This window comes from Dermacentor silvarum, chromosome 2 (genome assembly GCF_013339745.2).
Source record: "Dermacentor silvarum isolate Dsil-2018 chromosome 2, BIME_Dsil_1.4, whole genome shotgun sequence".
NCBI classification, from domain to species: Eukaryota; Metazoa; Arthropoda; class Arachnida; order Ixodida; family Ixodidae; genus Dermacentor; species Dermacentor silvarum.
Genome location: NC_051155.1, coordinates 171,723,733 through 171,737,635, shown reverse-complemented (window position 1 = coordinate 171,737,635; position 13,903 = coordinate 171,723,733).

Genomic DNA, 13,903 nt, shown 5'->3' with positions numbered 1-13,903 from the left:
GATATCTTTAGGTATTCGTGAAAAGTAGACTAATACCGGTGCTGTTGAACGCGTAAGGGGTGGCATTAGCAAGACTTCTCGATCTCGCATTTCAGTATAGCCTCGGTTATCCTAACACGAGGGGACCTTAAAAGGTCTTCGTAGAGTTGGAATTTTCTTCAGGTGAATCATGGGCGCCGTGATTTTAAAACAGCGTTAAGTAGTGTGGAAATGCATTTAACGTTACATCACCAAGACATTTAACACCCGGCACCGAACGATGTTATCCACTGTAGTAGCCCTTGTGACCTGTTTTATCACAGGTCACTGATTGAATATCCTCCTCGGAACAAAAGTCAGGCAGCGATAGATAAAAGAGGCACATATCATATTGAGCGTATGCACCGTGCGTCGAATGGTCAGACGCACCTTGATCGTTCGATTCACGGCCCGTTTTCTCGCATGGGAAAAATGGCGGCATTATTTATGAACATTGCTGATATTTCTGAACATGCTCCTTCAGTTACGCCTCCTCCTCCGAAAGATGTCACCAAACACGTATTTCCCATTGACCTCACAATCCCTGACATACAGAAAAGTCTGATATGCCTGTTTCGGCAATATTTAAATAGGCTCAGTCGCACACGTTCAAAAGATTTCCAGATTATCTTCAAATATTCACAGATGCATCTGTACACAGCGACGGTCAAGGCGCCTCTGCAGCTTTTTTTCTGCACTTCGACTGAAGTACGACGTATATTTCGTATACCCTATCCAGCCTCTTCAACTACTGCGGAGCTAGCAGCAATTAATGTTGCACTGAAATACGTGCAAGAGGACTTAATCACATCGAATATTCTCATCTTTACGGACTTCCACGCTGCACTTAGCAGATTACAATGCAATCATATTGATTGCCCAGTTGTGCGCAGCATTACTGACTCAGCCAACAAAATTTCATCACGTGGGGTATCTCTCGTTGCCCAATGGATGCCTTCACAGGTAACGATCGCCGGAAAGGAAGAGGCTGATCGGCTGGCTTCAACTTGCACTCATAAGGACTGTGCTTGCCCTGAAACTTTGGCTGTGTTCCAATACTCGCCTAAGACGGCAAAGTAGACGGCTAAGTGGACAGCGGCCATCTTAAGTCTCGATCGTTCCAATTCTTACGAAGGCGTCAAAGTAGACAGCTTTGCGAAGACAGCATCGAAGTCAAAAACGATGCAGGCTACTTTCTTGTCCAAACAAGATGGTGGCTAAATAGGATGCTTGGAAAGCCGATAGGAAGGTCGTCTGCGCACAAGAAAACGTACACGTGCTTTCCTACGCCATTAATGTAAGTCACATCGTGTTTTTCATAGGTTCGCAGGCGCAAAGACTTAAGATTCAGAAATAATGCGTGCTTTTCTCAACTTTTTCTTGTCGCCGCGAGGTGGCGTCTCGTCGCAGACGCGTCTTCCATACGTCATCCAGACGGCTCGAAACACGTTCCATTACATGGCCTCGAAGTTGTCTCGGCTGTCTCCTTAGCTGTCTACGTAGACAGTTTTCGATGCTGCCCACAATTGGAACACACCCTTTGTGCAAGCTTGATGACACTCGTCTGCTGATTCGTCGCCACCTACTCAAGCAGCATCCATACGAGCGCGTCGCAAATGGAACGTTCCCGCTCGGTGTTCGCGGTCGAGGCTTGCCTCGTCGCGCTAGAGCGCAACTCCTCAAGCTAAGGGTTGGCTGTGTGAACGTGTGCGATCGCTTATACAGACAAGGACGTGTGGCCAGTCCATCGTGTACGTCCTGCGGTTGCTGCGAGACACTTGAGCACCTGATATATGAGTGTCCCGCTTTCAGTGCGCAGCGCATGTCACTAGTGAGGGACTATCATCTATCTCCTTGGCCTGCGGTGTACGACACTAAGCGAATGTTTGTACCCCAGTGGTTGTGAGTCTCGACGCGATCAGGCTCATCGCGCTCTTCTTACTTTTCTAGAAGTAACGAACTTAGGGGCACGTTTGTAACCCAGGAACTATTTCTTCTATTTTACATTCTTTAGTAACGTGACCTGCAGTGACGGGCCCTACTGTGTGTTTTACTTTATTCTTTGAGATTTGTCATCTGGCTCTTTCTTTCCACCTTTCCTCCCCTCCTTCCTATCTTCCATTTCTATGTTTGTCTCCTCCTTTCTGAAGGGTAGGCAAGCGTTGTGCCCCTTCCGGTGGCAGTTGCCAGCCTTGCTCCTCGCTTTCTCTTTCCTGTGTATATGTTTACAAATCAAATAATAAATAATAATAATTTGATGGGGCTGGATTTTGGTCTTTCACAGTCCTTGCCCACCTCCGCACAGTGCTGACGTCAACACAGGCATCCCCGTCAACTGCCGTCAGACGGCGATTAATGTTGAGGGGCGCACAACATTCCGCACTCAGAAATTCAATTACAGCCCGCTGTTTCAACCAGACGTCACCACTGGATGTCATGGTTTGCTCAATTACTCTGGAACGAGAGGAGATAGGAAGGTGAGGTAAGTGACATTCTATAGCTTAAACATCAGCGCATTGATAATAAAGAGTTCAAAATGTTTGCAGTACTATTGGCAAAGTAGTGGGCCTGTAGGCGATACTTTCTGAATCGCCCTCGTATAATCTCTAGACGTACAGTCGCGAGCAAAAGTTTGGAGACCATGGCATCAGCAAAAAATTTAAATCGTGCAAAAAAAAAAAATCGTGGCACCTTTGGTCCAGAAACTTTTGCTCGCGACTGTACATATTAGGTCTCTGATGGGCCCATCCGCGGTAGTTGCTAAGTCATCCGGCTGGTCACTACAGCGATACATGTAGTTTGAGCAGCGAGCTTCTTTGGCTGCCCCAGCGCATGTCAGAAATTCACTGGAGTGCGTGAAAGCCGTTGCAGTGATGTCTCTGATGCACTGTCCACAGCTAGTCACCCTACGAGTCTGCTGTTCAGGATGACGCCCAGGAAGTAAGCACTACAAGCACGTCAGATTTGCCGACTTCCCAAGTTCGGCTACAGCCACGTAGCCTTCCGTCTCCGCCAAGGAAAGAGCAAAAAAAGACGAGTTCTGTGCTGCTATTGACAGACCAAGTGTAAACCAAATGAGTCTGAATGGAATAAATTACTCTTTGCGCAATACGTGCCAGACGCTTGTGACTATTTCGCGAGACCCGGATACACATATTGACATTCCGAGCCGAGTGCGGCTATGCAACCAAACGGCATTCGGGATAGCTGCAAAAGCAGTGGGACACCACGAGAAATGCGTCTCTCTGAAATTCTCCCGTCCGCCATTGACCGCGCTGATTGCCTGCATATTGCCTGTCTCTGCAACCGCGCCTGGAAACGGCAAGCCTTCAGTGTTTGTGTTGGCTTCCGCTGATCGCGAGTTGCCCGTTTCGCGTGACTATCGCAGCCTACGGATTCACCAAGCGGTTGCCCAGTCAGGCAATGTGCGGAGTTAGTCACTTTGTATCCCTTTTGGGATCCCCGGTGTCGCGGCGCTTCTCGTATTTCTCGCACCACGAGTAAAGCGCGGAAAAAATAATTAGGCAGATGCATAGCGCGCTGAAAATGACTGAAAGAGATGTTTTAGGACACATTAACAGCTTTCCCATCAAAAATCAACCCTCTACTTTAAAAGTCAGAACTTGTTTATTTATTCTTGGCCAGTTAACCAGGTAATGACTGTACGAAAACTATCCTAATGGCGGATGAACACTGATGACCGAGCACCGTCGCTCCCTAAATTGTATATTGTACCAGTCTTCTTTTGAACTTGGCTATACATTACTGGGACATCCTGTATAAAAAAAAAACTGAGCAACCTTTTAATTCGTGGCAGTATCATGTCGCCTCATATAGGTATCCGTAAAGCCCACAGACCCCTCAATTGAATAGCGCACGATATTGAACGGCTTCTTTGATTTGCCTCATTCTCTTACGTTTGGGCTGCTCCTTTCTCCTATCTGACACCGCGTACATGGACTATTCTTTCTGACGAAACATCAGCGCTGCAAGCTATTGATTCTTTCTCGAGGAGAGGCCAGTGTTACATGCTAACATTAGACATCCTACAAATATTTGATCTTGCTCGGAGGATCGGTCATTCAATTACCTTCCAATGGGTACCCTGGCTCGGGAGGGGAGGCGACGTTTAGCTGCAGCACCAAATGCGTATTTATATAAAAACGTTGCCAGGCGAGAAGGTAGTAAAGACTTCCGACGCTGCACGACGAGTTTCCCGTTCTGATCTCGTCAAAAACCTCCGAGCCGCCGCCCCCAGAGGCCCTGGCAACAGTCACGAACGCCGCGCGCGTTCGGTGCGAACGCGGGTAAAACGGCGACGGTGTCGACAACAGTTCTGCGCGTTGCTGGTGCTGCCGCATGTCCAAGTTTATACAGCTGATAAAACTACTATCCCTACTCCGTATAGCTCTCTACTAAGTTGCTATCGCAATTGATGCTTCGCCTTTCGAGTGAAACTGCGACATTTTCCCCCTCTTGTTTGTTCGTTTGCATGTGGCGTGCGCTGCCAGGCGGCGCGTTCTCTTTGCGACAGCGCGCGACGTAAACCCCTCGCGCCTGCGGCGCTTTGGATGATGCTGCTGCTACGCCTGCGATCTCTTTCTCTACTCTTATCTTTCAGTCTCCATCCCCCTGTGCAGCGCGGTTGAGGTGTCCTCTATTGAGAGACAGTTATCGTGCTGCATAACCCGAACTTTCAGCCCTTTCAACTAAAACCTCCTTTATCTCAGGCCGACCTCTCTGCCTTTCTAATAAATTAACTCTCCTTTCTACTCCTTTCTTGAACTATATGTGTGTTCATCTGACACATACATGCTATAGCTTATGCTTATGCTATAGCGCTGTATTTTAATCAACACTGTTGTGCCAGTGAGCGCACGTTATTTAATGAATTCATAGCATCACGTGAGACAGACGCGAACAGGGACACGCAGGACGCTTCAGCGCTAAGCTACGACGTTGATTCGCTGCAGTTCTTCCTTTGCCTCGCTTCCCTGGAAAGGTACAGCGGTGGGATGAAGCCGGGAAGATGGCGTGTAGGAGGGTGGGAAGGAGGTGGAGCGTCTTGGCAGAGCTGCAAAAGAATTTGCTAAAGCCCCACGCGCTGCGGTGTTGAAAAGCGACCGCCTCGCGATCCGAGGCAGGAAGCGACCGAAGAAGACGCGTCCTTTGTCGCAACTTGATTCACACCCCGGACACAAAGAGCCGATGTGTGAGAAGCGCAAGCTGAAGAGAAGCAGGAAGCGAATCCTTTGATTAACCACTGAACGACCTTGCAAAGACGGATCTCGCCAAGCCATACAAAAGGAGCGAAGGCCTTCGAATGGAAATTCAAAAAAAAAAAAAAAAATAGGAGTGCAAAAACGATAACGCGCCAACGAAACTCAGACATAGCGAAATGACGGAACTGCGGACGCGAGCACAGAAAGAAGTGCAGCTTGAAGCAAAGCGGTCCCGCAAGACAAGATAAGAAACTTGAAAAGCCCGCTCGCGCATCGCGAAATGTTTCCAAGTGCCTCGTTTTGTGTTCTTCCCATTACGAACAACTTTACTTGCGAAGCTTTTCTTTCTTTCTTATCGGGCTCCACTATTTCAGTGTATTAGCATCCACGGTTCAACGCTTGCGCGTCGCAATAGTACAAGCGAGCGCGGAGAGCCGCCTCGCGCGCTCAGACCAGGGGCCCGGCGCCTCGCGCCCACTCGCAGACACTCCCTTAGAGAGGGGGTCCATTGAGTTGAGCACAAAAGCTGCCTTTTGAAACACAGCTCCCTGAAACAGCTTAGTCGCAAGCGAGCTGCTTCTGCCGCTGCCACCGGAAGCGGTGGCGGCGGCGCGGCCAATCTGTTGCTTCTGCCGGTGCCGTGCCGCGATCGGCTCCTTCAAGGGAACGCGCACTGGACAGGCGGTGCGCTTGCTTGCACATGTGTGCAAACATAGGTGTGGCGCCCTGTATTAAAGCGAAGCTTTCTATAGACGAACCCTCATGGACTTAGTTCACCGTGCCTGCTACGGCTGCTATTTTGCCGAATAGCTCACACACTAAAATAATTTACACCCTTAAAAATGAATAAGGGTGTAAACAAGAAGGTTATACGGGTGTGAGTTATATATTGATTTACTCGCTAATTCATTTTTAAGGGTGTAAATTATTTGACACTGCATATCGGGCAGCACTCATAACGAATCGGCCCATATGTAGCCCCATCTGTACTACCTCTGCGGATGTTCTGGCTCTGTTCTCTTCGGAATTACGCCATGAAACTACAAGCGGTACCTAAACATACTCACTGCAACGAATGCACACGCTTTCAAGTGCTTATATTTATTAAAGCAAACCTTCCTATGCCTTCTTTCCCGGGGTTCGGCGCATCTGCGCGGTCGGCTCCTTGTCGAGTAAGGTGGGCCGGTTTGAGAGATAGTGTAGCAGTAAACGGGGCTTGTGCCAGAGATGGCACGATGAAAAGTGGGCCGACCCGAAGACAGTGTAAACCGCGGTCACGTGAATCACGTGGGTTACGTAGTCCGCGTCTTGTCGATATGCCGGGCAGGCCCTCCTAATCCCTATGCTGCAGAAAGCGTTGCAGAAGGGGAACAGTTTTATGATGAAGTGGGAAATAAAAGGATCCAGAAGAGTGTCACTAAAATTTCCACATTAATGCTTTACCATTAGGAATGTGAAAGTGGAAAGAAGTATGTGTGGGAAGTGTGGGAAATCAGTCACGTGATAGAGGTAGTGAGGACATATGGGAGAGCTTATAAGAGCGCAATAGATATAAGACAGACACAGACAGAGACAGACAGAGACAGACAGACAGAGACAGGACAGACAGACAGACAGCAGAGACAGACAGCGACCGACAGAGGACAGACAGACAGAGACAGACAGACAGAGACAGACAGAGACAGAAGAGACAGACAGAGACAGACAGGACAGAGACAGAGACAGACAGAGACAGACAGAGACAGACAGAGACAGACAGAGACAGACAGAGACAGACAGAGACAGACAGAGACAGACAGAGACAGACAGAGACAGAGACAGAGACAGAGACAGACAGATTTTTTTTCCGTAGCAAGTATGTTGCTCTTATAAAATATCACGGAGACGGCAAAGCGCCGCCCCCATGCACGGCAGTTGGTAGCCGAACGGAGCCAATTAGTTCACGGACAGCAACATATACATATTTCTGTGGCAGCTGGTGGTGCAATATATATCGCATGTGCTCACAACGTGCCACCACTGGCGCTTCTGTAAAGCCTACCCTCATTGAATCTCTACGATATATGACCAGCATAGAGATATTTTCCATGCAAGTCTCGACGTAAAAAACAAAACAAAAAAACGGTGCTTGGACGGTGGTCGCGTCCCTCTAAGCAGAGGCGAGCCTTCACTGCCATAAGCAGTATAGGGAACAAAACGTTATGAAATTTTGAATATATGCTCTCTTGAATTACACTGCTTAGAAATATGGCGCTGCGTAATATCCCCGACCATCTAGCCTCGGACACACGCCACCATGTTTTTCGCGCGACGTATACATTTAGCTTGCCAAACTTGTACGAAACTTGGACATTTCAAGAGTTGTCACTGAAAGAGTATCACAAAGACAGCGAGTATACAAAGACCAGTATCAGTGTTACAAAATACGCGAGTGCGCAAAGAGATAATATTTAGTGTTAACTGAAGATATCAGCATAGCGACAAGCTTTTCCTACTAATAAAGGCGTAATACATCATCAGCTATAAAAAAAAAAAAACAAGCACGCACACGCACTAGCAAACTAACTCGAGAATAGAGGCGATTGTGAGCACCATGAAAGGACCAAAGTGGAGGCTACAATGCATATATCCTGGGCGACAATATCGCAAAAAAAGAAGAAAAAAAGAAAAAGGAGCAGCTGATAGCTTAGAACTCAAGGTAAACGAATTAGCCACAGGAAAAGAACACAATACGCCGTATTTTATTGTTCAGTACTGTACGGGACTTTCTTGCACTCCCTAGCTGTTTTACGAGTGAATAGTGTCGTGTAACTTGGTTAGTATTCTTTAACTCTCGATCCAACGCCATTGTGACTTGCTCACGTAAACGTTGTGCATCTGGCTCGGCATGCTACTCCAGGTATATAATGCACAATCACTGATTATAAAAACTAAGAACGAAAAAGGTCCACGTACGCAGTGACTAGCCCACCAGCTCGAGAATGCAGGCACTAGTGAGCACCATGAAATGAACAAAGTGGACGCAGCAGTGTAAATCCCGTATGACAACTTAAAAAGAAAGAGCAAGTGATACCTTAGAACCTTTGGCAAATAAGTTTGTCACAGGAAAACTACAATACCATTCCTCATTGCTTCCTGGCTTGCGTGAATTTTTAGCACTTACTTGCTGTTCTATACCAGTGAATAGAGCTATTTGGCATTACTTATTTGGTAATATTACCTCGGTATTTCTTTAATCCCCGTCCAACGCCATTGCTACTTGCTCGTGTAAATGATATTATGAGTTTCGGTACTACATTGCGTCGCATAAATGCATCTCTGCGACTTTTCTTTTTATATTGTTGTGTGAATTTTTAACATTTTATCAAGTAGCAAATGTGAAAATTTTCATTCATTCATTCATTCATTCATTCATTCATTCATTCATTCATCCATCGATCCATTCATTCATTCATTCATCCGTTCATTTAAAGCGTGGATTTCTTTCATCCATAATCTTGGGATATATTTCCAATTTTGTGGCAGCAAGCCCCCAACGACAATAACAACAACTGGTTTTGTTGAACTCAAGCTAATGTATTCAAAGTAAACTGAAACAAAAATGCAGATTCGAAATCATTCATTTCATGTGCGCAGGTAATCAAGGACTGACCTCGGTCTCTAACAAGAATCAAAGTACCTTTGAACGTTGCCCCAGCAACAGTTGCTATTTCGGGTTCACGTCTTTCTCAACCAAAACACGCAACATCAATATAACGCCGAAGGGTTGATCCGGTGCTGTGCCTTAGGTTAAATGCAGTACAATAGAAAATATTCGCACAAAGTGAACAACGACATTTGCTGTCATCCTACATTTTATGACGTCTCAAGAAAGCTGCGTTTCCGATTTATAACCATGCCACTTAAAAGCAAACAAGATGTCGTCGAAAGTTGGCGTAGAAAACCCATCTGCATCCTGTCCCCTGTGGCGTAAATTCATCTCACCAACAGTGAGGCCAAAAGAAGAGATAGTAGTAGTGTGTCTAAGAAATTAAATTTTGGGGTCTAACGGGCCGAAACCACGATCTGATTATGAGGCACGCTGTAGTGGGGGACTACGGATTAATTTTGACCACCAGGAGTTCTTAACGTGCACCCGACGTTTGAGGCCGGAACCTCGTGTGTAGCAGTGTAACGCTACAATAGCGTCTAACATTGTGCGTAACTGCTAGTTCAATGCATCACGACATATCCACAATTACAAGCTGTTAACTTTTCTTTTTTGATGGGGGTGGGGGATCTGCGTGCCTTGATCTTCACCGTCGGGAATGCCTTGACGCATGAAAACTGGCAGGCACACAATAAAGAATACGATGATGCAAACGTTAGGCGGAATTTCCAGTTAGTCGCCCGCGTATCTTTTTCCTCCGCTTGACCTAGGTTCCTTTCTGTCTTCTTTTTGCTGCTTGAAAATGACATCCTTGTCATGAGCGCAATGTTCGTTTAACTGAGGCTATACATACGATATCAAGGGCATTACAATGCGACAATTGATCACAATACCGATGCTCTTGAGTTGGGTGTAACAGCACAACGCCGTACCATCTTCTTGAACGCCAAGCCCTTTGAAAAGGCCATGCTTTGCCTGACTTGTCAGACTAATTGTCGCGCAGTTATGGAGTCAAGATACGAAGCGAGATTTTCTTGCTCTAAATGGGGTGTGGCAAAGTACATTGATGTTGCCCGTGATGTGTCTTCAAGTTACAGGCTTGAAGGTTGCACCACTTTGACAGAGGTCGATTCGTAGGACACTAGAACACCGAAGACATTTTTGTCAAGCCATACATACAGGGTGTGTTACTTAACTTTAGCCAAACTTTAAAAATATGCAAATGCCACGTACCTGGGCAAAACGAAGGTAATGTTGTTTGCCGTCGCTTCGAGATACTCAGATTATATTTCGCATTCCGCCTAATTAGATCATTAGTCCTAATTAATGAATCAACTTCTCAATTATTATAGTTAGATGAAAAGTGTCAATGAGAAGATTGTAGAGCAACATGAGAAACTCCCGATACAGCTTTCTGTTGCTCCAATACGTGCTTCTTCATCTTCACTTGTTACTGGAAGAGGCAGGCATTATGTCTGTGCCAAATCACAATGTATAGTTAGACGATTATAAATGTTTATGTCTTTAGGGCATATGTTGCACAAAACGACGTTGAAATTAAAAATGAATAAAATTTTGGCGTGCCAAAACCACGACATGATTATGGGGCACGCCGTAGGGGGTACTGCGGGTGAATTTTGCACACCTGGAGTCCTTAACATGCAACCAATGAATGGTACACGGGCGTTCTTGCATTTCGCCCCCATCGAAATGCAGCCGACGCAGCTGGGATTTGATTCCATGACCTCGTGCCCCTTAGCAGCGCACCGTCCTATTCAATAAGCTATACCACAACGGGCAATCTGGCAGGTTCGTACAGGCGAACACTCAACCATTGCTTCGTCGCTCAAACCAGTTCTTCTTGACGTTTCTTCGAGAGATTGCTGTAATCATAACACTATGCTATTGCAAAACTCTAATAAATACTTAAAAATTGGTAGCGCTAGTTACGGCGTCGTATGAGACGTCGTAGTTATACGCTTAAAGCCATTTTCGGCTGGTAATCAGTGACAACGTAGCTGAGGGCTCGCTTTTCTAACAAAACATTCATGGTGGTTTGTGTTCAATACATTGTAGATAAAGGGTTAGAGTAGAATGTAGATAAAGCGCACAAAGATTGGTTTTAGAAAGGTCGAAATGGTTAAAAATTATGCGGCAGAAACCTGGACAGAAATGATCGCAAGTCAGCCGTTTTGTCGGTGTTGCGGTAAAATCTACAAATTGATGCACTGAGTACCTTGGCTGGATACCACTTCACAAGTTTTAAGGCAAAAGCCTTATATGTCTCATAGTGAGGTCCCCGTTTCAAGGCTGTTTTAAAACCGCGTCGTCGACACGAAATGGTCCTCTAAGAGGACCATTTCGGATAAGAGGCGATAATTAAAACACGATTAAGGGTGGAAGAATGATTAAGCAAGTGAACTCAAGTGATACTGGGTATACAGAGAGGTGAATGAGGTGAATTAAAGGGGTTTAGTTGGGTGATAGGAGTCATACGAAAGGTAATGATGAGCTAGAGTGAGCTAAGATAATGGAGAGTAAATGAAGAGTGAATTCAGGTGAATCAAGTAGTGATAGGGTAAACCAAGAGTGATGAAAATTGAAAATTTTGAGTAATAGAGCAAACCAAGTGTGATAGAAGTAAAACCGAGATGATAGAGTGAATGAAGATGAGCCAAGCAGTGATAAGGTGAATCAAGAGTGAATCAAGTGTGAATTAAGCATGAGTCAAGAGGTTATGGAGTGGGGGAGTGACTTGCACAAAAGAATATATGTGAGATTTCAGAGTCCAAGTGAGAGTGACTCCGCAAAAAAAAGTGCTACGTCATGGTTCGAGTGTGGTGAATCATAGGAAGGGTGACTTGCAAAAATGACTGCAAATTGTGGTTTCAGGGTGATGATGACTCAGCAAAAAAAATGTGGGCAGCTTTCACTAGTGGTGCAAGGCTGGAGTAAACAGCGGAGCTGGTGATCGACCTAGCTTCTTCCAGGTTTTACTAGGCTTGGCTAAGTTTTGCTAGGCAATGCTAAGTGCTGCTAGGCATGGTATTTTGAATTGGCTCGCCGCTGACGCACAGATTCTCGCTTTGACGTGAGATGCGCTTCAAGATGAGCGGCTTCTTCTTCTGGTGTCCGGATCTTCTTTGGTCGTCCCATATCAAGGCTACATGTACTCGCCACACAGTCAACGAGAGTTCTGCCACCATTGCGGCGGCTCCGAGCTTTATATCCCCGGTGACGTCACGGCCAAGCTGAGCATCCACACTTGCCAGGGCGTGGCTGGTCGAAACGTGCCGAGCCGCTGTCAGAGGCGCTGGCTGCAGTCACGGACACCGCGCGCGGTCGGCGCGAACACGGGGAAACGTGGACGCCGTCGCCAGCTGCTCTGCGCGTTGCCTCGTTGGTGCTGCTACAATTTCTATCTCTCGCTCTCATTTTCTCTTCCTCTCTCCCGAGCATAGCGCGCGCCGCGCGCATGCTCTCCTTCCCTCTCCTTAACGTCCCACGTCAAGGCAACATGTGAACGGCACGGAGAGGAGGCGAAGCACACGCCGCTTCGCGAGGTGGTTGCTAGGCAACGCGCAGTGTCGTCATCGCCAGGCGCAGTTTTTTTTTTTTTTTTTTGTTAGCACTACGCGGCCTAACCAAGAGCTTGAACAGCTCCGCTGTTAAAGAAAGTAGTCGTCGTGTCATTGAGTTAGCGGCGCTCAGGCTTTCGCCTTCAAGTCGTCTTAGTTGTAGCATCAGGGACCACTGGTAATTTTTTTCTTTCGTTTCCTTTTTTTTTTTCTTGCTTGCGGCAGTTCGCCTTACGTGGCGAAAACCTTTTTCGCCCCTTGTGTACATCTAACAAGGCAAGATGACAGGAAGCAGTGCGTCCGGACAGCCACCCGCATCAAACAGTGGGTGGCGCATTTGAGTAAGTTTATTGCGCCGCCATTGCGTGGCATAACAGAGCAAATGTAAAAATAGCGGAATAAACGAAGTGTAGAAACAATGCAATAAACGTGCCGTACTTTACTACTTATACGCACGACCCAGCGGTGCAGTTGATCTGGATGTCAAGTAGCAGTGAAGACGCGCTGTTGCTGTCATTTGCTATTATACGATCTAAGTGGGAGAAACGTTTTCACCGCGTTAGAGAAACTGCTGCAATAAAATCAAAAAAAAGAAAAAATTTAACCGCGAAAAAAAATTTCTGTGACGAGGAATCAAACCCGGGTCTTTAATGTGGCTATCGGAAATACTGCCGGTACGCCAACGCTGAAGTTTATCTTTTTTTCTCTCTCTTTTTAATGGTATTTATTACAACTAATGAGATTACGGATGTAAAGGAATTATTTACAATATTATGAGCACCAGATGGTCATCACAAATGACAGGCCATCGAGCAGTACATACTGTTCGGTATTGGTTTGTGTAACGTTTTCTTCGTACGCCACCACTGGAGCTGGCGGACTCGCTTCTTTAGTTGTTACATAAACCACTCTCCCGAAACTGTTCCAGGCTGTGACGCATAATTTTTCTGGATTTCGGCATGTCTAAAAGCCAGTTTTTGTGCGCTTTAAGTACATTCTTCTCTCACCTTTAGTCTTTTAAGGTATTTAACTCTTAGAGCCACTTCTAAACGCCGCGCTATAGCACCGACTGCCGTGGAAGGGTGCCACGGCTCGTACATTCTCCCGCTTGTTTGCGCAGGATTCCATCAAGCGCATTTGATGACGGGAACGTATGCGTGTATGATGGGCAGCTGTGCACGTATTCTAACCATTGTAATCTGGAAGTAGTGCGGGGCATCGCGGAATTCAGTGGCGGAATAGAGTTCTCCTTAGGGATCCGCCATCCTGCCGTATTGGTCACGCGTTTGTCCGACGTAGCTTTAGGCACTTCGTCTTTTAACAGCGGAGTTAAGCCGGCCGTTAGTCCGTCCATTGCGGACCAAAAATGTGGGCCGATCCTGGCGGCAGCGCAGAAAGGGTGCAAGCGCAATGGCACATACCCCTGTGAACTAGCG